This window comes from Hetaerina americana, unplaced genomic scaffold (assembly GCF_022747635.1).
Source record: "Hetaerina americana unplaced genomic scaffold, ioHetAmer1.1.p SCAF_16, whole genome shotgun sequence".
Taxonomy (NCBI): Eukaryota; Metazoa; Arthropoda; class Insecta; order Odonata; family Calopterygidae; genus Hetaerina; species Hetaerina americana.
This window is the reverse complement of record NW_027286719.1, coordinates 6,584,158-6,610,447: the sequence shown is the minus strand read 5'-3', so window position 1 is coordinate 6,610,447 and position 26,290 is coordinate 6,584,158. Positions and strand designations below refer to the sequence as shown.

The 26,290-nt window shown below is 36.3% G+C and overlaps 2 long non-coding RNA genes across 3 annotated transcripts; one reads left to right on the top strand and one right to left on the bottom strand.

The window, feature by feature from the left end:
- Positions 1 to 6,772: 6,772 nt before the first annotated feature.
- On the bottom strand, positions 6,773 to 10,969 carry LOC139687001 (uncharacterized). Its single transcript, XR_011700584.1, has 3 exons — positions 10,771 to 10,969; positions 10,599 to 10,697; positions 6,773 to 9,275 (listed from the first exon to the last, which is right to left on the bottom strand). It is a non-coding gene; the product is annotated as an uncharacterized lncRNA (long non-coding RNA).
- A 1,753-nt stretch (positions 10,970 to 12,722) lies between these two features.
- Positions 12,723 to 25,962, top strand: LOC139687000 (uncharacterized). Of its 2 annotated transcripts, none has more exons than XR_011700583.1 (4): positions 12,723 to 13,011; positions 13,123 to 13,344; positions 18,187 to 18,383; positions 25,253 to 25,962. It is a non-coding gene; the product is annotated as an uncharacterized lncRNA (long non-coding RNA). The 2 variants fall into 2 exon arrangements; XR_011700582.1 differs by having other exon boundaries at positions 25,250 to 25,962.
- Positions 25,963 to 26,290: the final 328 nt, after the last annotated feature.

Sequence of the window (26,290 nt, the reverse complement as noted above, 5' to 3'; positions counted from 1 at the left end):
AGGCACCAAACTAATTAAAAAATAAAGATTGATTTCTAGTTTTAATTTTTCACTCTCCCATATCATGAAGTTCTCGTTATTTAATGGAAAATATAGACAAGTTAAACACTGTAACAATACATTATTAAATATTCACATTGTGCACAGTCTGCAGCTGAAATTCAGATAATATCAACAGGATTTTTTTCTCTTTAAATAACTGATTTGTTTGTTGACATGAGAAACTATATTATACCAATTTTTAAACTTGTATGCATTTCTTGCCCCTTTCGGTATCACCCCTTCCCTGTAAAAGGCTAGGTTTTTCAGCTGATGCCTAATCTAATATCGAAGGGCACATGAATCGATCCCTGAAAACCATATCCATACATTTCTTACCTTATGACCAAGAGTTAAGTAATTTCAAGTAATGAATAAAAATAATTCCGTGAACAGATAAAATATTTTTTCTTTTTATGGTAGCTTCATGGCTCCAGTGTACCTACGTCTCTGTAGAAAATTTCTCACAGTAACATACTCATTAATCTATTGATAGAACCATAAAATATAGGAATGGTAATGGTACCCATTCATGTTGTTCATGGTCTACCAGCAGTGTACACAGCATACAACCTGTAGATTGCATACAGCATGAATTGGCACATGTATTAATATTACCAAGCCCATATTTGCATTACTATGAATGGATTGATGAGCATGTTATCAGTTAGAAAAATACTATGAAGATGTGTGTACCTTGCCATTAAAATTATGAAATTTAATCAGATCTTGATATTAATTTATTATTAATTGTTTTGAAGTCCTTAGCACTTGGTCATATGGTGCAGAGATTAGGGATGAAGGTTACCTTTCTCCTCTAATGAATAAATGGGATGGAAAAGTTTTAGAATTCCTGTCTATCCTGGTTTACAAGAGGAGTAATGTTACCTCAACTATTGACAAATTTTTGGAATACTTAATTACTTATTTTATTGTCTATTTTTGATTGGTAATTTTTTGTTAGAAAACTTCAGCATTTACTTAACCTTTTGGAATAATAATTACTTGATCTTTCTTTATGTGCTTGTCTAAGTTTGACAAAAAATTATTTTGTTTACTGATTTTTCTTAATTTCAGAATTTATGATGCGGCCTTGAGCCTTTCCCTTTATATTTCCAACATTCTTAGTCACGGTAGAGAATATTTTGGCATTTTTAATATGGTATAATGCACAAATTGCCTTGTTTTTTATTTAAGGATTCTGTACTATATGTGGTTTATGGTTTTCATCAATATTTGTTATATTTGATTTGTTATGTTAGATTTGATATATGTCAATATATCAATTATTGGGTTATTATTTGGGTGGTAATACTTTCTCATACATTTATTGTAATTTATTGCATTTTACACAATTCATTATGATGGATTATATTAATTTTTTACATTTTTCATCCTTTACTTCCCCAGCAAATTCCTAGCTACCACTTTCCACTCTATGTCATCAATCCTTCTTTCAGAGAATATTCAACTGGAGGCCATTATTCAAATGACAATTCCACTGGGACCAGATGCCTCTGAATTCCTGAGGAACAGGGCAGATCTTGCATCTAAATCCAACCCTTCTACCGAACTGATAGAGTTGACCATATTCCTCTAAAAGACTGACCATATCGATAACTGCTGCTACCCCTGCTCTAGCTTGTTTTCACCTTCTAGAAAATATATTGCATATGTATTTCAACTCCTTTAGAGTCACAATATTTCCATTTCCTTGTAGTTATTCCTCATCCTATTCTTCTAAAATTGGTCCTGCAAAGCTCTCAAAAATAACTACTAACACTTGACCTTGCATGTAGCCCCTTTCCAAGTCCTCACCTATCTTTGCCCAGGTACTTTTGCACTATTTTATAACCTTTCATTGATGACTCTTTGCTGCACGTGACATTCAAATTATCACCTTGGAGCCTTGCATATTGCTGCTATACTTTTTATGGGTTGAGGACCACTCCTCTGCCAATCACTGCCCGTCCATATATCCCTACTAATCTCCACAGAAATTCTGTAAAGATATTATCTATTCTTACTGCGTCATTGACTTCACCTTCCTTAGTGCTTTTTCTAATTAGCAATCTAGACTTCATGGGCTAAATATATCCTTGCTATGCCATATTGTCTCTCAATTCCTTTAGTGGTCAGCCTGGTATATCTACATTGAAGTGCATTTCTTACATGCATTCTTTCAACCATCCCTGAATATCTTGTCTCCCTTAATACTTCCATCCCTATCTATTATGATAACTATCATTTATTCCCTTGCTACATCCTGACCTTCCTCTCGCCTAGTTATATGCTGGCCCAGGTGGCAGCGGGGTAACGCCCTTGTCTGCGACTCCAGGGGTCGCAGGTTCGAGCCCCGCCTGGGTGGGTTTTCCTCCAGCTTAGGGCATGGATGTTTTGATTGTCATTACTGTGATGTAGAAGGGTTAGGTGGAGGAAGAGACTATGGCTTCTCAATCTCGCTCCAATTAAGTTATTAAATAAATTAATTAATGAAATAGCTCTTCTTCTTTTCCCCAAGCCTGAAATTTCTCAATATATCTATGCACTGATCTTTCCACCACATATCCTTGATCCTGATACTTTCTTGCCTTAGCTTATTAGTTACCTCTCTCTACGTTATCCTTCCCACTTCATGTTAATACTCCACCATTTTCTACTTCCACCCATCCTCTGAACCAGCCCTCCCAAAACTCATACCTTCTTCGTGCACTATTTTTTATTTACCATTTAAAATTATTATTTACTCTGCCAATGTTTTTGTTTGCTGCTCCCTCTATCCTATTCTTAAGACCCATACCTATCCTCGTTCAGACATAATGTTTCTCTTAGTATTCCTTCCTTTTACTTCATCAAACCTTCAAGATTTTCCTACACCACCTTGTTGGCTTATAAAAATTTTTTCTATCGCCGTTAGCTTCGGATTTCTCCTAGGGCTTAGGATCGACTGACTCGTGCGCAACGGCTGTTCTCACGAAACCCTTCTCCACATCAGTCCTTTCTGAATCCCAAATTGCTTTTCAAAGTCAACTAAATTATAATCTGAATTGGCATCCATACCCAGGAATTTAAATGAGCTGATGACATCATTTCTGATCAATGTCGAACTAGTATTTGACCCAACTAATTTGACCACGTTTCTCCCAACATTTTCCATGTGTACCTGTCAGCACCTGCATTCACATTTGAAGAATGTCTAAGCTATTATAAATCCTTCCCCCTATAGCACTCTATTGTTTCCCTTCTTTCAATATTTCTAATTCCTAACTTATACTCTCCTATCCATTACCATTGCATGCCACCAATTGCATACCATCGCATTTCTATTACCACCACCTTTCACCTGCCACCGCATTTCAATCTTCTTTCACCATTAGACAAATTGGTTGACTCTTTCTGCAATTTAATGCCTTAACTTTTTACTCTCGTATTGACTATTAATTAGTATAATCCACACTTTACAACTGACCTCACACAACTCCATCTCCTTTTACAATTTCTCTCTCATTGTCCAGCCTCATAGTCTATCTAGCATTCTAAGCCCCTACTCTGGTGCAACCTTCACTTGAATTTTCTATTCCACTGCTTTCAGCTTAGTCATGCATGGATTATGCCTTCCACACTGCAAGACAATCCCAGTGAGATGAAGCCACATTACACCAAGCATTCACTTTGTCTTCATTTCTTTCCATTTTCTCATGAGAAAGGTAATCGAGATGTTTTCTCATTGCCATCCTCAAAAGCATTCTTATAACAAAACCCACTCCACTGGGGAAAGATGCGATTGCCACCATCTCACTGAAGAACAATTGCGGAGCAGACAATCGGTCGGTTGAACTATTGGAGAGAGCAATTACAATTGCTTAAATTGAAGGATTAATGGAATGTAGCAGCCCTTCCAACATTCCAAATTGTAGCAAACAGTCCATGGATGCAATAGATGCTTTGAAATAATGACAGAGTAAAGAACCTAGCATAATAATCTGTAGTTTATATTTTTAAGGAGTGATGTTTGCATTTATCAACAGCAGCAATTCCAAAAACCCCCACCCATGCCATATTATCTTCACCTCAAGATCAATTGTAAAAATGTTGATTGGGTGTTCAAAGCCAGGGTATTGGTGAAGGATTCACCAGGATGCTTGTGATGGGGGAAACTGTTTCGTAGACACTTGCGCGCTCAATTAATTATTCACTCCACACCCCTTAAAAGCACTGATAATATAAAATAAGGAATACAATTGTTAATTCTTTAAGCACCATTTTTTCAATGTTCCTATTGCTTTTTTGTTTTCATTCGTCCTTACCATGAAATCTGATTCCCTAACATATTTACCACAGTGTTAAAATTTTCCATGATTGGTATCACAAAAAATGGTATATTTTGAGTCAGCCAAGTAGTGAATACACTAGTTTATCTTCCATAAGTAAGTAAGCTGTCCTCATACTGAAATAAATTGCCATGAGTAATGTGCCCGAGTACATTGAGCGTGACCCCACTATCATTTGCCACCAGATCAAGCAGAAAAGACGGTTTGAATATCACCTGGTGTTCTCAAGTCATTAAGATCACTGCAACGACTCTTCAAAAAGAATTCTAAGCATTTGTAATTTATGATGAGCATCACTACATATTACTTATACTTCTTGACTGTATATACACTGCATCTGCACATAGAATAATACTCTTTTCCAATTTGTACCCCATTTTTAATCCTGCATAAATTCCCCACCTTTTTCTTCAGCTCCTCTTATCTGTATACAGCCAGTCCTTTCATCTGATCCCTTGCACAATTTCTAAGAGGAAGGTTCGCAGTAGCAAAAACAAATTGTCAAACTCACGTAATTTCTTTGCAGATTTATGAGAACAAGTAAAAAAATATTGGATTATTGTGGGCAGGGAATAATTCAATTGCTTCCCCTTAGAAATTAGATTAGGTAACAATTGAAAGACCTGGCTTTTCTAAGGTTAGCGTTGCTACTGGAAAAAGTGAGAAATATGCAGAGATATACAAGATTAAAAAAAAAGTACGCATTGATAAAAAATAATTTCACGGGTCAACAAGCCAAAAATGTCTGCTCATGATTGATTTTAATGCCTAGAATTTATTTTACAGAGCTGTTGCAGTGAATTGAACTCGAGAATGCCAGATGAAATTTGAACCAACAGCTCACACCGTAAAATTTTTGGATTTCAGTGCATATTGGCAGAAGAATGTGTTAAAACTGCACCCATGTAGTTATGTACCCATGTAAAATATGCACCAATCTAATCCTAGGAAACTTGAAAAATAAATGCCCAAATAAACAACACACATTCAAACATTAATTGAGGGCACTTCATACAGTATACCCCAAAGGCATGCATTGTTTTATATTTTTGTGGCAAGATGAACTAGCTGACTGTTGTGGCATTTCCAACACTATTTTGGATGTTTACTAGAGACAAATAATTATGGACAGGGCAACATTTAAGTCATTTTAGGAGAGACCCCACACAACATCTGGTTTTCAGCTGTAGACCGCACACAGGGAGAATATTTTATTGGTACAACATTTAACTTACCTATTTTTCCCATTACAACCAGAACTTGATGCAAAACAATTTGGAGGACTTAAAATTCAGGCATTGCAAAAAAATTAAACTTTTTCAAATTATTTAGGTGCTAACATGGTAGTACATGTAAAGTTGGTCAGTGCTGATTTAAGAGAAATTTTATTGAACAAATCAGCAAGAGCATGATCCTAGGATTAAGCTTTGGAGAATCTAATTCATGATTTGAAGTTTCTCTAATTAAGTGCCACTATTTAGAAATTCCATACAAAATATACATTACATAATTTACATACAGGCCTGTATATATGACTTAATCACTTACCTTACTGTTATCAATGGCCTGATTAGCTTTAATGTATTTTTTACTAACGCAGCCATTGCCAAGACAAAAATGATACAATTTTATTTTTTTAAGCTTAATTAACCATTTCTACTTTAAGATATGTTCAATGAAAAAGCAGGAAAGGTAGTATATGTGTGTGTAATATATGTGAGTATTTCCAGATCCAATACTATTTCACTATAAGACAAAATATTATGAAAAAACTGTTTTGCATCATCATATCATGAAACTGCTGACTGAACCCAAGGATATCAAAGAGAGTGGGGATTTTGGGGAAAAGAGTTTTTGGTGCCACCTTTCACAAGAAAAGGCATGAAGAGGAGAATTAACTGTTCAGCTGCACCCAAGGGCACGGCTGGATGACCTTCATGAAAGGAGAAATGGAATAAAACTACGGAGAAAGATAAAACATGAACAGCAATTCATCACAAAATATCAATGCAAGTAACTGATGGAATGAGGTCACTTCCTGGGATGGTAATAGCACTGCTATGAACCAATTACAGGTTTCCTTCACGAGGAAGAAAAACTAGGATCTAGGCCTAGTCTAGGTTCTTCAAGTGATGGGCAAATTATAATTACTCATTACTTTGGTATTAATTAAATTCTTAGATCCAAAGCAACAAGTTCTCATTGTCATATTTGTTTTCTTATGGCTCCATTTTGAATAGTTTTATATTATACTAGGATTGAAAATTAAGCGTTCATCTATCAGGGACTCATATCACCGAGCAGGTAATTAATTAGAAGTATTTTACGTTTAAACCTCAGAACTGGAATAACCAATTCAAGCATCCAACTAATAATGATCACATTTAAGAATACAATCTCCATAAATAGACTGCATATATTTAATTATTTTCTCATATTAGCCACTGCCCTTATTTACTGCACCAAAATAGTTTGTATAATATGCACTAATGTAATTACCAGAAACTTGAAAAATATATGTCCAAATAAACAACACACATTCAAACATTAAATGGGGACACTTTATACAGTATACCCGAGTATACCCTCATGGCATGCAATGTTATATATTTTGTGGTAAGTTATAAATAATTTATAAGATACATAAGATACACAGAAAAATGAGTTTTAAATGTAAGAAAATTGACAAATACTATACAAACATAAGAATACATAATAATAATAATACAGAAGGTACATAATAATCAGGATTAAAAAGTGAAAAAAATAATTCTCCCATGATTTAAGTAACTTAAAAATATTTTATTGCTGGTAGTTTTTTTAGCCTCAATTTTTAACAGCATAAATATTAATTTGAGAAGCACAACATTTTTTCATGGGACAGTAATAAAATTACACATCATTCTGGGTTCAAAAAAACACTAAACAAAGTAAAGATAATAAACACCTGATAATTAATCAAAAATAACTTATACAAAATCAATGAAGATGAAGTAACAGGCAGAATGAACCAATTGAGAAAATCAAAACTATTTAGATTGAGACATGAGGAATATAAGGTTGCCATAGATAAATTTTTGAAGAATCCACATATCTGACTTAATTTCAAGGTGCCAATTGTTCTGTAAATAATTAAATTTCTAGAATTGTAAGTCCATAACAGAACGGCAATCTAATATATGCAATTAACAGAGATCTTTGGAAATGTCAGTTAATATATCAAACACCAGAGGGCCACCCGTGGCCCCCAAGCGTCATACCCCAGATCTGGCACATTTGAGTTCCTGACTGCTAACACAAAGGTCACAGATTTGAACATTGCCTCAGGCATGGGTGTCTGAACTTGAAACGTTTGAGCCCTTAAATGCCAAACTTATGGTCATTGGCACCCATTGTGCAGAACACAAACATTTATCATAATTCCAAAGGGGTAAAAGTCAACTTTCATGCAGTGAAGTAACAATAATGACCATCTCCTAAGTATCCAGTGCTCCCCTCAATTTATATCAAATTTCTACTTTTTCTGTCAAGAGTCCAGGGCCAGTACCAACCAGTGAACAAATAGCCAAAAGTATGGCTACAATGTATGTCTCAAAGGTTGTGATTAATAATTTTCCTAGATTCCAGACAGATGGTAGAAATCAAGTAGCATGACTTATTAAGTGTCTTATTACAGAAAATCCATTTTCCAAACAACATCCAAATCCCATTGTTTAGCCGAAGAATCATATAAATCAACACGTCTCAGTCATCTCTACAGCACTTCATCACTACTAGTGGGTGAATAATGTAAAACAATTTTTTAAGCAACCGATAGGAGTGATAAAATTTCAATTACACCAACACTCCAAATATATTTTCTAGGGTCGATATACACAAAATCAATCATAAAATTATGATTATCTGTCTCCATCCTATGACCTCATAGCATGCAAGTAAAAATTTCAGAAAAATTTGAAATCACTGTTTTCAGGAGATGACCAGATTAAATAGTTCATATATCACAATCAATATTTTGGCTTTAGTAATGGCTCTGAATTTATGCAACAATATTTATTATTTCAGAGATCTGAATTCATTAACAACAACATGCAACATAAAAATAAATGCTCGTAATAATGAATTAACCTCCAATGCTCAAATAAATTTTTTTACAGACTTAGTCCGCATCCAAACAAAATACAAGCAGATTGAACTAACTTGTCAAGCACTGTTAGTTTGATTCATAGGTACGGATTCAGTCGCGATTATGACATGACCATGATTTCAAATTCAACCAAAAATCATTAGAAAAACGTCTGCAAACCAATAGGTTGGTTTAATATTTTTGGGTCGAGCTCATCACATTATAAGCCCAATGGCATGCAAAATTAAGAAGCTCTTAAAAATAATCAGGGCCTCAATTAAAAACCTTTCAAATTATATTGAACTCAAAGGGAAACTGCAAGCACCAGAATGCATTGGTGATATTTGCAAGTAACAACATGGCCTGCCACGAGGCTTACATTGTTAAATTTTTAAATGAAACCAGATTCCCCAAAATCATTACAAACATGTATGAGAAGCTATGAAATCAAGGACAGTTCCAAACATCATGAGAGGGGAAACTTACCGTTAACAAATAGCAAATGAAAAATTATGGGGTAAATGATCTACCTAGAGGGACCTATATTTCACACAGTTCACAAAGAAATGCAATATATATTTGAACTAAGTTCAAAACTATTAGTTCATGGAGATGATCCCTTTTCTTGTGGTTCTTGCAGATATGGTGCCATAGTTTGAGTCATATTTTTCTAAATCCATCTGCCTGTGGTAACATTATCCATGGAATTTACTGCCATATTCATAGACTTGAGATCCCACAAGATGAAAAATGTCACATTCTCGGATCACTTTCTCCACCTTGATAAAGAAATAATTTCCCAATTAAAATGTAACATTTCGTGGGAAAACAATGTGCTTACAATATACAAATATTTACAGTAACAACTTGTTTTACAGCATTAGAATGCAGTATGCTTGGAAACAATCCATAATGTTGCTTTATAATAGCTACTGCACTCCATTGTTGATATTTTTACAATTAAGATCTTGCATATGTATTAGAAATGAGTAAATTAAAGTAATTTTTAAATGCTGTAAAAACAGGACGTTTACTGCAATATTCATTTTCTGGGAACTGTAATTAAAAATGCTTATGACTAAGGGAAATAAACCATCAACTACCCCACACTATTTTCGTCACAGAAATTCGTTCTGGGTCCTTCGCTGCGGCTATCAACAAAAGTTCAAAAATTTGGAATGGCAAAACGATTAATGTGGTCTTCATTTGTCAAACCCTGAAAAGTTTTTGGCCAAATGTGACTCTATAACGCACGTAGGTAAGTTAGCCTCCCTGTAGAAATAGTCCAAAAACTAGTCTATGTACCAGGATTTAAAAATTATCTAGAGAAAAATAATTACACTAAATTAAACTACCTTTACTACAGTTCCATAAAATTATTGTAATAAATACAATTGAAAAGCAGCTTCCATGCGGTTGTTAGAAGTTTCCCTGCTACTGTTATTCAGCTAATTCAACAAAAAAATAGGGGAAAACTGCTCGAACGACATGAAAACGGCATCTTAAATATTAAATAAAATTACTGAAACTTACAGTCTGTAGAGTATACTAACAGTCAGTCACGAAAATAAATATTCTAGCATTCGAACGGTGCCGCGAAGTCGAACTGCACTTCCATCAGTGAAATTAATAATAACTTAATTAATTTTCTGATTTATAAGTGATTGACTTTTCGTATCTACTCCATAGAAAATCGCCTCCACCATAAATGATTACACTATTGAAGAATAAAGAAGAATTGAATCGTCGCCATGCTTCCAGCAACTGAGGACTGAAATATGTACAGATAACGAGAGCCTACATGTCATAATTCGAGAAGGGGTACAAAACTTGGTGAAAATCAAACTCAAACAGCCAAAAATACCAAATTATACTACAATGTGAACAATATATTTTCATGAGAATACACACGACATATTAACTTTGTCTGATATCATTGAACTCTATGTTCCTGTATCAGTAGCGTAACATGATTCGACATTTACTAATATCACAGTCTGGCCCGATTGAAAGAACAAAGGTAATATTAATAGTGTACAATTGTTAGTTTAGGGCGTACAAATGAAAGAAATAAAATTGTTGGGATAGGATGTAAAAAATACCTTCATTGTGGAGTCGCCGGAGCGTTTAGGTCTAGACCAATGCACTCTCTCGCAACTCTAACACCAACACCAAAGAGTGCTACACTTTTCACTATAGCCCTGCGGATAAAATAATTGATATTAGAAGAAGAAATCCTACACCATTAAAAGAGGTCCCGGGGTTCGTACTCACCATACGAAAGGATTGTGATATACCACATCGACTACGGCTGAAATTTGACTTCGTTGCTTGCGTGCACTATCCATTGCAAATAAAGCAACCACAAGTTAACTCCTTAAAACACGAATGTAACAATAACGTTCACGTCGTCTATCTTCCCGATACACACTAACCTGCACCAATGCAACGCACTCAACTGTTTAGAGCTAAATCGATATCAATCTTTCGGCTGTCGACGGGTCGACAGCATCTCTCGAATATTCAAAGAGGCGGAAGCGAGAATGATTCAAAGGAGATTTTGGACGGAGATTCCTATAATAAATGTTAGTGGCTGGGATACACACCAATATCTTTTTTACACTCTGGAAGAATAAGGGTATTGAATCGTCGACATGCTTCAAGCAACTGAGGAATGAAATATTTTTCCTCTTTCTTGTTGTGTTTAGCTTTCCACGGTTGATTTAGGGCCCAGAAAATCATTTTTTATAAGCATAATTAGTTTCGAATTTCGGCATTACTTCCGACAAAAGGGAAATTCCTGAAATATGATTTACTTATCGGTATTTATTACAGTACTATTTACTCCTATTTCACTCACCATTGATTTTAGTGGCATTTCTAAAAAATTGATATAATGACATTTAAGAAAATATGTTCACTTTGATATCCCACTCCTAAACATTTAACTTCCGACACACATATGTCTTATCTAAGTTTTTGAACTCATATAAAAATATTCCAAAATATTTTCTAAAATTGAGAATTTGTTCGCTACGTTTGTAGTCACGCTGAAGACAACCAAAAATAAATATTTTCGTCAACAACTACCATAAGCAATCATTAATATTGGCGATGAGCATTCAATTTTTCATCGACGTGATGGTTCATCATGTCATCAAATGAGATTCTCATAAATTTAACGTTATTTAGATTTAGAATACAGTAATTCTGGATTTGAATGCACTTTAAACCACACATTCGAGAAATATTCTCGTAATTGTGAGTTCAAAGTCATATTGTGGTTCCAGGAAAGATCTAAACTGGTCATTATTTCTAATCACAAACGAGGTTTGGCATGCATCATTATTCGATAAAAATCATTAAACCAACACGTCGTCCAACAGAGGAAAAATAACCAGAGGTTTGCAAATAAAAAAGACTCCTGATTACATTAAATCAGAACCATAGTGTTAGAATATTACGCATAAATAAGGATATTGATTATGTTCTTACGGAGGAAATTGACACTTTCTGTGCTGTATACACAGATTATTGTTAATATTTATTAAAATACGGGCAGCATAAAACCGATTGAAAACCTTCGATGACTCTCCAATATGGAAAATCTTGCTAGCATTTACAAGTTACCTTTGATGCATCGATTCAAGAATTTTTATATACGTACGACCCCCAAGATATCAATAAGGTAATTTACCCAGAGGTTTCAACATTGAAGTATAACCTTCGAATGGTAAATATTGCTACTTGTCTCCCATGGCATAAAGAGTAATTTACCCTCCCCTTTATCCGCTAGACTCAACTAACTACTCAACCTATCCACGAAAAAAGAGCAAAAACACCTTTGCTAAAGAAACGAAATAGTTTTAACAAGAATTCTATGTAAATGATTCATTTTTCCTTAAATTAAATTTCAAATAGGCCAATAAAGGTTGCTGTGCCGGCAATTATTCTTCAAATAAAGTGAAATAAAGCAAAGATATTGCCAAAAGAACTGGCAAAGTTTTGTTTATTAGAAAAAAAGAACATGCCTCCTGGGTTATGGAGAGAAAAACACGCCTGAAAAGAGAAAAATAGAATATGAAAAACACTTCAGGGGGGGGAAACGAAAACAAGAAAGTCACATCATAAAGATTTAGAACGAAATAACTTATAATTGGAATTTCCTTCTTAGCAACACTGTTATGACTGCTAAAACATGACAGAATCAAGTTCCGTAACCTACCTTAACGTTGCCGGCATATGATGCTGAACTTGAAAATTGTTAACGGATATAATGTCCAAATGTTTCTGTTATTTGTATGCATGATATTTGTAGCGGCTCTGTTATTTTGCTTTCACTATGGTTTAATGTCCGAAGTTCGCATAAAAACATCGAAAATCCCTTTCGGCAAGTTGACTATAGCGTATAGATTCTCTCGTGGTTCATACAGTACAGCAAGTCGGCTGTACTCAGAAACGCGATGTGTAATGCCCAATTTCCCCCGTATTGGAATATTTTATGGCAATAAAAAGGTATGTTTCAATGGTATTAAATGTAGAAATGTTTCAATGCTGAAAGTTGCCTGACTAATACAAGCTGTTTCCGATGAGAACTACTGCTTACATTTTATTTTTATTGTCAAGGAATCCATGTCGCCGTTATGTTTTGCAATTGGCTCTATTTTAAACCAAGAAGGAATTCCACCCGATGAAAAAATGAAATCATACTTGGATTCGTATGGGTATCGGTATTTTATATTTCCTGAAGTTAACTACGCGGTGACTGGTTCCTTTCCCTTCAGGAACTCACTTTCGTTATTATTTGCTGTGTCAAGAATTTATCCTAAAATATCGGCATATATTTCTGTAAGTACTAACGCCAAGTTTCCACAGAACTCTTTGTACCACTTTTTTATTTATAAATTTATTTATGAGCATTTTTACATGTGCTTTCTTAATGTTCGCAAACCGAAATGGGAATTCTGTTAGCTATTAGCTCTGAATTAGTATTTCCTCCTGGATGTACTCGGAGTAATAATAATATAACTGAAACCACTGCTTCATAATGTTTCAGTTGCGGTAAAGTTAACTTTAATGCAGGCCTCGGTTATCATTTAAATTAATTGAGACCTACTTAAGGCTTCCAGATTTCTCATTTAAGATAGTATAGCATAATAAATTGGAGTAATTCTTATCGGTTGTTTTTAGAAACTCGAGAAGGAAATAAATTTCGAGCTAAAAGTAATGATACGGAGAAACTTGAATGCTGAAGGGGGAACTTGTATCATTACTATTCACATGCTTTTGAAATTTGAGGTGAATCATTTGTTTGCTTTTCCTGGAATCTAAATTCTTGGAAAAGTTGCGGTGAGAGGAAAGTCCTTGTAGCCTATAATGTTGGATAAAGGTGAGATTATGTGGGAATCTTCAAATCCTTGTGTTAATGTAGGTAATTATTTTCATTGCAAATTTTAAAAAAACTAAGCCAAAAATAAGGAACCTTAACCTTGATATATTTTTGTCTTTTTATATCTTGCAGAAAGGTCGTTGTTTTATGTTAATCTTTTGACTTTTTTCTTTATTACTTTTATTGGTATTGTACCATCTATGGTAGGTTTTTAAAGATTGCAAACTATGTGACGGTAAATTTATTTGCCTATCCTAATGAAACACTACCTTACGTCCAACATTGCAATAAATCCCTCTTCAATTATAAATTATTCCATTTAAGTTTTGGTTGAAATTACTAATTCTCTCCAAAATTGGGCTCTTTTCATTGTGGGTTTTCATTCTTTTCTTGTAGCAGCTTAGGGCTTTGAACATCCTAATTGATGGTTTCAGCTTTCATAGCTTCTTTGTTTACTTTTTCTCCTTCTACTTTGATTACTTGTTGTTCTAACTTGATCAAGTCCTTATTACTAAGGTCTTACTCGTATGGTTGGAGTAGCTACTGCATTATCTTGGTTTACTTCAACAAATCTTGTATTGATGAATTCTATTTGGCTTCTCAGCTGGGTCATGATTTCTATTTCTGCCAGCATTTCAATGGTCGAGTTTTCTATCTCCAGGGCTGCATGTCGTGGGAATGGAATTTGACAATGGAAAGCACATGCTGAGGAGGAATGAAGGCAACAGAGCTAATCAGAAGTCACCTGAACCCTGCCTAACTGCATGTAAACTGGCCAAATGCCATTGTCCTGACATGCAGCCCTGAAGATGATGGTCCAGCAAAACATCAGCAGAAATCTTGGCCTGGCTGACAACCTGAAGAGAACCCATCGACAGAATATGATGGGAAAACACCAAATCCTATATCCCATTGAAGAGTGACAATTTGCTCCTGGATGCCATTTGACCTGTTATAGCCATTGTTGTTACATCTTTTGCCTATTATCATTCATCTTAGTTGTAGTTAACTCCGCACTTGATGGCTTGGTGTTATTGGAACCCTTCATTGTGTCTTTCTAGAACTCCAACAACAGATTACTTTCTCTGTGCCTGATTTATTGGTTGGTCACTGATTGATCAGCCAAAGAGGTTAGATCAGGAAAATTCATAGTATCCGTAGTATCATAGGATCCAAAGGTTGTAACAAACTGCATAACAGTCTTATATTGCCAACAAGACCTTCAGAAGTAGAGTTGTCCAACGTAAGGGTTGGAGAGTGAAACATGTGGCATTAATCAGTCAAAAATCAATTCTTTTGCCATTCATATTTCTTATTAGTTCATCAATTCACATGGAGAATTACCCTTGCATGCATTTTTTGCATTGCGCCTGGATTTTTAGAATTATTAACTAAAAAAGATCTGAATTTGATGTCTTCAGTTGTCCCAAGTTTTGTCAAATTGTTTTTATTTTTCCGAGTAGTTGCAACAGTAGCAAATATTTATAAAATTATGATAGTAGAAGGATAACAATATAACTAACTAAGAAGACATGTAATAGGCAACATGCTTCTTCAGCATGTAGAGCATGGTAGCTGTGAAAGTCTGACTAGTCAGCATTTGAAGTTATCCCAAAATAGGAGTCACAATATATATGGAACCTTTAAAATCAGTGATTATTTTTGTTTGGTTGGGGGAGTATGTTACACATGTTGTACGTTTAAGTTAGCGTTTTAGTAAGGAGTCCTATCTCATCTATGTTAAATTCTTATTTGGAAGAGGTAGCGCTTTCCCCAATGGTTGTCTGAAATCCAGCCTAGTAACTTTGTGCTGCGGCTTTAATTGCCATGAGCAGCAGCCATGGCCACGTTATTAATGGCCATGTTATTGATGCATAAATTATTAACTGCTAAAACTATTTACTTTGGCTTAAATTTAACTCTCACCACAACCATATTGAGGGACCTCTCTTCAAATTCCTCTTCTCATATTGCTTTAAATTATGAAAAAACGGCTTAGCTTCCCTCAAATTAGCAAAAAACTGAAACTATTTTGCTAATTTATATCCCTCATCTACACAATTTATTCTTCCAAGTTTGCCAAATTGCTTTCTCTTCGTTTCACAATGGGTATTTTTCTCCGAGTGGTTTTACAGGTCGAGATTTATTCAATAAAAATAAATGATAAACCACAAAACTGAAGTGCAAAAACAATGAAAAAAATTACAAGCACTGACGACTGCTGAAGTCTCAATTATCACCCTCTGCACCAAATGGCCAAAATCTTAAGAATATGTCTGGCTGAATATGCATCTGTTTCATACTGAACTTTGTTTACCATTCAGTCAAGTTTGAGGCAAACTCGACTGAATATCTCCAAAAATATCTCCATATGCCTCTAAGCTCATGCTTGAGCTCCTTTGAGAGTTTGGATGACAATTTTGTGAGGGGCAGGGGTCAACTTCTTAAGATCTCTTAGGGGAAGTTAAGAGGCCTGATGTCTTAAAGCCATTCATAAATGCAAGTGAGAAACATTAGAACTACTTTGGCCCTATGAATTCTAAACTTGAGACCGTATAAGCTTTGATTCATCATAAAGTGTTAATCATTTGCAAAGCATGGATTACCATTGCAATAATTTCCAAGGATATAGTTAATTTCTTTGATATCTTTCTGAAATGTTTTTGATAAATAATAAATATCACTATCAGTTAGTAAATTATGCAAATCACATGCATGCAATGTTATTCTGTCATTGTTGTTTGGGTGAACAGGAGAATGGCTGATATAATGGGGTTGAAATGTGACGTCCCACCAGTGGCATCAAAAGCTCTATTATTCTAGGAAGTGTGTTATGCACCAGCTCGGCAGTAATAGTGACTGCTTGTATTCAATTTGATAAAATGCTTCAATACTTCTGAGGTGTGACATAGTAGTAGATTTTCCTACCCATTTTGGCATTTTATTGTAAATTGAATACAGGTGCTCTTTTTCAGAAAACTTCTGCTACTTAAAAGTTCTATCGAAAATAGAGGAAATGTAAATTGAATACTACCTCTAGCATGGCATTCTTCAGTCTGCATATTTCTCCCCAGGAGGCATGTATTTCCTGTTGTGTAGTGATCAAGTCTGGTTTTAGCCCTGAATTTTTATTTCCTTCACTAAGATGTCATGTTGCTGTACAAGTGATTTTATTGAGTGATGTATTCTATCCTTGCCATTATTATTTCCTCATAAAAATGCTAATTCATCACTGTTGGTTAAAAATGTATGCTACAAAGTATATTTATTCTTTCTCAGCATCCCTTTTCCTTAAATATGTTTTGTCTACATGTGTCATGTTACATTATGTGTAAAGACGATGTTAAATTTAGGTGTTCATTGCATGTGGATATTTCTCTGTGATATACTATTCACCCTAAGGTTTGTAGAAACCCAATTTATGTGGAAAAGTAAACATATTTACTCATGAATAAACTTTTGGAATATTTAAATCAGTGGAATCGAGTATGTTTAGTGTTAATATCGTAATAAATTCTCAACGAGAGATGTCATGTCCATGGGCATCAGTGAAGGGGGGAAGAGAGAATTGCATTAGTAGCCTTGGTTCAAGGTAATTATAAGGACAAAGTAATCCTAAAATAAATAAAATTTAGCATATGAGCATTTTTAAAGGCTAGGCGATCTTTAAGAATTATAAACCCTTATGCTAGTAAAAGTTGTTTATGTCAATGCAAAAAATTGATACTAGTGCTCTGGGAGGGATAAATGTGCCAGTAGGGCTCTTATTTTGGTTTTCATGGGTATGAATGTGAGGCATGTTTCTTTTCCGTTGTCCTCCGGTGGATATTAGTACCAAGAGTGAAGAAAAGGTTTTTTTCAGTGATCATGTATGCATGTCCTCATCGTAAGGGAAAATGTTTTCAATTGTTCTTGGGGTACCTGCAGACCAAACTGCTCATCAATTGCACATGTTTTATTTGCCATTCTATTTAATCTCTGTTCTCCTGGCATGGTGGGTCTCAGTAGTCCAGGGGTAGAGCATTGGACTACTGAACGGAGGGCCCGGGTTCGATTCCTGGGCAAGCCTCTCTGGGCATCCTCAACTCCACCCATGCTGCATGATTTTTCGTGTACTGCATCTTCCTGGGAACTCAATCATGGCTGGCACTGGCCCCCCACCCTGATATCTTGCGCACCATTGGGCTTAGAATTGGGTGAACTCCAGAATCACCGACCTTCGGGTTGGTTGCTCTTGTTTTTGGGGTCTTGGTATGAGCTCATCTCCTGTTTTTTTTGATCGAACCTTATTTGTTTTTCAGGCTCGGAATCTTTGTGCTCACCCAGTGATAGAAATATATGGCCCCTCAGATATTTTGTTTGTTGTTCCTTTATTAAGGCAGAATGAATTTTATATTCCTGAAGCGGAAGACTTGTATAGTGGGCAGTATGAAAATGGATATGTGGAGCCAATTTTAACGGGGAAGCCAGGGTTAAAGCCGATGGCTTCACAAAGTCTGTAAGTACTCGGATTCGAAATCTGTTAAAATGTTTTCCTCCCCTTAATTTTGAGGTACTGTAAGGCATGATTTTGCAAAACATACCTCATTTCACATCATGGTTGTGTTTACATGTTGTTCACGTGATGGAAGCATTGCGTGTACATGTGGGGGAAAATCATTTTGTCCACTTTTCTAAGCATGGTGGTGGTTTTTGCATGAAATAGCACCAATTGTAGATTTAAAAACTCAGTAAGGGTTCAGCTGGAAACGTATTTCTTTAAAATTCAGTAATTATATTATATATTGTTAGTGTGTGCAAACTTCAAATCCTGCAAGGTTACTCTTAAAATTTTGTCTTTTTTGGTTTCCACCTTTACAAGTTTAGTTAAAATAATTGTTGAATACTAATCATTTGCATTAAAAAATGGACAAAGAGGTCACTATTACATTTCATTCATTTTTCAAGGAAAATAGTTAATAGTTCACTGGATATGTTTTATGTTGCATAGATTTTATGCCTGGAGCTTGACTGTTTATAATTCAGTTTGCTTATGAATTGAAATGATATAATTGGCATGAGATAAAGCCTGGGGCCAATCATCATATGTTATCTCGCTTGAATGTTGCTAATTATAGAGAATCTATGTGTGTATTTGTCTGTAGTGTATTGATATGCTGCACCAAGGCCCCAAGTTCTACTACTGAAGGATTTTGTAAGCATTCCAATTTATGCTGGACTATCTCATAAAAAGCATTCACGAATGCAGTAATTGCTTAGGAGTGCAGGATGCTGTCTTTTAAATGTTTAATAAATGACCCCAATACTGTGTTCTTCAAATGCCAAAACTGCTCAGCCTACAGCCTTCAGCAGTTACATACCTTTCATCTTCATCATTTTTCAAGTTGTTTTCTTGTGGTCCTCCACTAAATTATATGTACTCATGGTTTTAATGCTACCATTTATAATTACTGAGCATGCTTTGATTGATAGCATAGTTTTAAAGTTGCTGAGGTGATTATGTTAAAGGTTCATAAAGCATTTAAAATACCGTGGAACCTCGTAGTACGAGCACTGTTCCGTGACCTTTCTCATAAAACGAAAAACTCATTTAGCAAATCATTTTTTCCCATGTAAAGCTATGTAAAATATGATGATGCATTCCATACTGCAAAAAATAAACTTTGTGCAAGGTTTATTCAAAGAAAATTATTATTATTATTATTTATGTATCCTGAAAGCCGCCACTTGGATGTGTGGCAGGGGGTGAATACACCCCAGAATAATTTTACCTGAACATGACCCTGCAGCAGTCGGACAAAGTTATTATGATCCCTTATCTTTCGTGGAAGAAATGAGATCTTAAATCTATCCGTTCTACTCTTAATCTCTCTAATTTTATTAACTAGATCTCTCCTACCAGAGTACGGTGGGAGTAATAATAATTCATTTCAACATCACTGCTAACGAGGCCTCCTCCTAATTTATGCAAGAGAGTTAATCTATAATTTAACCTTCGCTCATTCCAGTGATTCCCAGCCTAGCTCCTCCAATATTTTGGATACACTACTAAGTTTATCATAACAATGTTTTACAAATTCAGCTCCTCTATGCTGCATGCGATCCAATTCGGCAATTAATCCAACTTCGTGAGGATCACATATAATTTGCAGCATACTATATGTTAAATGAGGCCTAACCAGCAAAAGATAGCATTTCTCTTTGACCTTTTATCTCATTTACCTAGGACTCTTCTGATAAATCCTAATTTTTTGTTAGCTTGTCCACATATACCCCGCATGTGTTTCACCCAGGAGAGATGGTGAGTGAGGGCAACGCTTAGGTATTTAATTGAGTCTACCAATTCCATTTTGGTGTTCCCAATGAAGTAGGCATTTGGAAAGGGATTGCTTTAAATTTGCAAAAATTTATGACTCTGCACTCTAAGTTTAATTCTAATTGCCAAGTGTCATACCAGCGTTTTATAGCATGAGGTCATCTAATAAAGCCGCGGTGTCCTTAGGAACACAGATATAATGGTAAAACACTGCATCACCGGCAATAAATGTATCTTACTAGTGATTACGGAATCTACGAGGGTCATCCGGAAAGTAGTACCCGTTCGTGAAATAAAGACACAAAAGTAAATATTAACAAACATAAAAAATTTTATTTGAAAGAGGATACTTTAAACTACTTCTCAACATAATCTCCAAGCAAATTAAGGCATTTGTCATAACGTGTGACAAGTTTCTGTATTCCTGCTGCATAGTCCTTCGCCGCCAGCTCATTGAGATACGCGAGGGACCCATCTTGCACAAATTTTTGCATAATGCAGATGGTGTTTAACAATTTCATGAACAATTGTTCGAGAAACATTGGGAAAATGCTCACAGATGTCATCAATTGTGACGCGCCGATCGTTCCTCACGAATTCGTCAACTGAGCTCACCAGTTGGTCTGTAATGACAGACGGTCTCTCCGAACGCTCATCGTCGTGTGTGTTCCCCCTCCCCATGTTGAAGTTGCGACACCACCGCCGAACAGACGACTCGTCCATTACATTGTCTCCATACACCTCCTTTAATTGGCGATGAATATCACATGGGCGAACGTTTCTTGCATTGAGGAATTTAATCACTGCCCTCACTTCACAACTGGCGGCGTTCTCAATTTTTTTAAACATTGTAAACAATCACAGAAACAACACAGGCAATGCTAGCGTCACGCAACTTGGCTCAGAGAAGGCAGACAAGCCACTGAAGCTATCTGACCTTGTCCAGCGGCTACTCGCGTCGTCAGCACTTCATGCGGCACGAACGGGTACTACTTTCCGGATGACCCTCGTACATTGCAATCAATCTCAAATTTTGTGTTTTTATTCATAAATTGAAATAGCTAGCGGATTTTTTTTGTTAGTTCAGCAGGTCAGTGACATCAATTTGCATGATGATTTGCCTTTGTTGTGTCCGAGGAATTGTTTCATTTACTGCATTTGTAAATTCCATTGTTTTAACCTTGCCCTTGTTAAAAAAAATGGCATTTCTGAAAGAATTAAAATAGCTTCCACTGGGTTTTCAGTCACGATGCATGCCTGCAGCGGCACCTATGATTACGAGGGATCGAGATGGTGCGGGGGCTAACGTACTGGCTTCTCACCCAGAGGGCCCGGGTTCCAATCCTGGCGGTGTTTAATATTTTTCAGGGGTATCTCGATCCCTACTTGAGGTGCTTTGTGGAGGGCACTTTGAGTGAGTTCGCCGTCCATCGGATGGGCTGACGTTAAGCTGCAGACCCCTTGGCACCTTTCGTAAAGACTAGGCTAATGCTGATGCCGGGTTTCTCTCCACCCTTCATCCTTTCCCTAACGGCGCAAATGACTGTTCATGACTCGTCTGTTCGGCGGTGGTGTCGCAACTTCAACATGGGGAGGGGGAACACACACGACGATGAGCGTTCGGAGAGACCGTCTGTCATTACAGACCAACTGGTGAGCTCAGTTGACGAATTCGTGAGGAACGATCGGCGCGTCACAATTGATGACATCTGTGAGCATTTTCCCAATGTTTCTCGAACAATTGTTCATGAAATTGTTAAACACCATCTGCATTATGCAAAAATTTGTGCAAGATGGGTCCCTCGCGTATCTCAATGAGCTGGCGGCGAAGGACTATGCAGCAGGAATACAGAAACTTGTCACACGTTATGACAAATGCCTTAATTTGCTTGGAGATTATGTTGAGAAGTAGTTTAAAGTATCCTCTTTCAAATAAAATTTTTTATGTTTGTTAATATTTACTTTTGTGTCTTTATTTCACGAACGGGTACTACTTTCCGGATGACCCTCGTATGTAGGTGGCGCGCGATTGAGAGCGATTACAGTGAAGCGTGGGTGACGCTCGACGCATCGAGACTTGTTCGATCAACACACTCGAATGTGAAGTAACACTCTGAGTAAACTCCCCTCACCGACAACTAGCTAATATTTTGCACACGCGAATAATAAACAATTGTTATGCACTCAACTCAGTAAAAGGATAATATATTAATTCAATAACATATGAAACACTTATCACCACAGCCACAGAGCAGCCAGCAGTTGGTCACAGCCGCTGCCCAACTGGATATTTGGTCAGGGACAGGTGGATGGGGAAGATTGTAGCCAGGGATTCCGCTCAGACACGCCTGCAACAGTGAAGAGCAGAGAGGACATTATGTGGACATTATTGAGGAGCATGGCTCACGTTTGCCTTTTTCGCTATCACCGAATGAAACCACCAGGAATGCGAATTTGATTGATAGAAAAGAAAAGATTCGAAATAAATAGTTCAATTGTGATGCATTCATAAGTCATTGTTTCTAAGAAACCTGTTGAGAGACATTAGTTTTTACCGGCTCTTCAAATTTTATTTGAAAATACGACATAACATGGTATGTATAGCAATACGTGCATTTTTGGAGTGCGCGGCCAGTCTCATTAGGGTGGTGCTTCTCAATATATGATGCCCAGAGAATTAGTGTCTTCATTTTTTCCTCTATTTCAGAATAAACCAACTTGGGAATGCGAATTGGAATTGTAGAAAAAACAAAAACTTAAATAGTTAGTTTATTATTTATGATACATACCTAATTCTTTTTTTACTGGAAACCTGTAGAGGTACGTTTATTTTTACTGACTCTTCAAAATATTGGAAACATAATACAAAATTATCATCATATAAATTCGTAGCATGGATACCTGTCTTATTATGGTGATGCTTCTTAATGTACAATGCAACAATTTCCCATGCTTGTAGCATTTCTCCTATTGTGCTAGATTATTGCTGCTTTGCCGTTAACTCCTCCTCCTTGGACAAACTCTTCTCCGCATCTTCCTCCTGTGAAACACAATGCCACGTAGTCAGCCCCTGCCTCTGCTCCTCCACAAGCTCATTAATATCATTGCTATCCATCTCCAGTCCCAGGAACTTGGTCACACACAAAATTTCACTGTCTACAGTCCCTATATCATGCTGTTCAAATCCCTCAAGGTCAATTTCGTCAACACTCTCCGGCATAAGCTTCTTACCAGCAAAATGAGAGTTTTATTGGTAATCCCTTCCAATGTCTTTTCGATCATCTTAAGGCAGTCAACAATGTTGAAATGATATTTCAAAAACTCTCTCTGATTGAGATTGGTTCTTCCAGTCACCTCATAACGATACTCAAAAAGTGCTTTAGTGTAGAGCTTCTTAAAGTCAGAAATAGCGTGCGAGTCCAGAGGCCGGAGTAATAGAGTGCTGCTGGGAAGGAGAAACGGTGTCTTGATGAATTTAAATTCCTCAAAGTGATCTTGTAGGTCTGGGGGCTGAGCGGGAGCATCCTCCGTGGCAAGCCAGACATGGAGTGGCAGGTTCATCTCAAGCGAATACTTTTTCTCAGAAGGACCGAACACTTCACTGATTCAGTCAGTAAAAAGGTCACGTGTCTCCCAAATCTCGTTGTTGGATGTCCATGTTACATTTAACCTGCCTTTCTGGACTTTGCACTTCTTGAAGGCTCTTCGGGTTTCTGAATTGTAAACAAGCATGGGTTTAATTTTCAAATGGCCACTTGCATTGGCTCAAAATAACGGCATCAGAAGGTCTTTCGCTGGCTTGAGGCCAGACAATGCATTCTCCCCTGCTATTATATAGGCCTGCTTCAGCAGAAGATACCCATCTCGTCACAATTTAAAATCTGTGGCAGCTGGCAACCCTCGGAATCTACGAGCTTCTTGAAGTCACCGATGAAGTTCTCTGCTGCCTTTGAGTCGGAGCTCGCTGCTTCACCGTGGCTCACCGCGCTGTGAATGTCGGGTATTTTCTTGAATCGCCTTTCTTTAAATACTTCTTTCTCAGCCATTGATGATCTTGTGTTTTCTTAACAAGGTCAGCAAAAGTCACTTTCACATTATCACTAATTATGTTTTCATCAATAGTGTCGCCTTGTAATTGTTTTTTTTCCCTTGTTCTTGAGGATAGTGCGAATCGTATAGGTTGGCCAATTGTAAGTGGGTGATGGATCAGCTACGCTGACCCCTCGTTCTCACTTTTGACAGATTTCACTTTTCATCTCTTCAATTATTTTTATTCTCGTTTGAATGTCTTCTTGCAGTTTTTTCTCTGCGAACATTTTTAAAATTGTTCATAAAGTATTATGAAACTGCTGGAAAAGTCACCAATAACACAAGTTTGGGCAAATGTGTGATCACTATTGTCACAAGGATGCCGGTGGAACTTGTGCTAAACATAAACATTAACAGCCGTTGCCATCATGCTGGGAATCCCCCTCTCCTCATCACTCGTTAAGCAAAATGTCACTCGTTATGCAAGTTGTTCTTGGTCACAATATTTTTGTTCATTTTGTGAATTACTCGCTATCTGAGGTGCTCTTTAAGTGAGGTTCCACTGTATAAAACTGTTTCAGAATCATCTTGTGCTCACTTAATACGGAGCCACTTTTGGATCCTCTATCCATGATCTTTGTACTTGTTTATATGGTCCCTTCTTATTTAGATGTGGTTATTGCCATGTGGCTGAATTTCATGATAGATGATATGATTGAGGTGGCAGAATTTTCTAACCTAGTTCCTGGTTGCCTAGTTTGCCTGTGACAATGAATGCCAATAGAAACATATCTGACTGATTTTTCTATTGACATATCTCAGCCAATTAATGCATCAAGTATATGTTGGTATTAATTGCTTTTTTCTATCGACCATTGTCTGAAATAAAATTTGCTGGAGTGCATGGACCTTTTGCCAAGTGTCTTGTTTCATATGAGAAAACAGGAATTAGTTGATGGGAATTTGTAAATTGATTTACAGAGAGATACTTAAAACCCACCTTCTGTCTTTTATTTCAGTAGAAATGGATATCTGCAAACATCCGTGATCATTCCTAAAAGTATATGAATGGTGAAACTAATGGAGATTGTTGACTTGCTTTGCTTCAGAAGGTTACCTGTCTGTCATGTTACTATTTAATGGCGTTCTCCATGAATGGTACGTGGAAATCAATGTGTTCCTATAAACTTTAAATGGTTAAAATGTGTGTCTAATATCCTGAGACATGACTAACACATGATAATCCCAATCCCAACATGATAATCTCATGAAAGTTAGGCATAAATTTTAGAGGTGTTGGAGTGTGCTCGGACTAATCTAGTGATTTTAGTTCTTTGGTTTCCCAAACAAGCAAGCAAAGAATTGTTCAAGAAACTGAGGGATATCACACGACAGTCCTTTTAGCTGTGTCATCTGCTGTTGTGAACTAAAATGCAAGAAATTAACAGTTTGCAGATGAATTGCCTTGGCCAGGATTCAAGCCAAGATGTGCATCTACGTGGGGCTGAGTGCTTTAGCCAGTTAAGCTACCAGGGTATCGTCATTCACTGAATGTGCCATGCTGAAAATGTACGGTGTAAGGGGATGCTTCAATATCTTTACTGACTGAAACACTTAGCTATGCATCGAGGTAACTGGGTTTGAATCCATGTCAAGGTGAGTTATTTTTATACTGCAGCATTCTTACGAATAAAGAAAGAACTGGTTAAACGTCTCATTGCTGAATATGTCAATGAGCCTGTGTAATAATTATGAAAACTGAGTAAATATGAGTGGATCTGTGTTATAAAATTAATAAGTACTGAAGCTCATTCATTCTTAGGATATATGTGCCAAACTTATTTTTTTACAAATTCGGATTTCCATGTTATGTTTAAATTAAATTTGTTTGGCAGTTAAGTTTTCCTAGTCATTTTTCTGTTGTGTGTTATTTTAGTGCTAATTTTCACTACTCATTGCGACTTTTTGTTTGTGTTGCTTCCATCAAAAAGTACATTAATTAAAACTCTAGTTACTATCTATTGTGAAAAAAATAAAAATATGTAGTGCATTATTGGAAA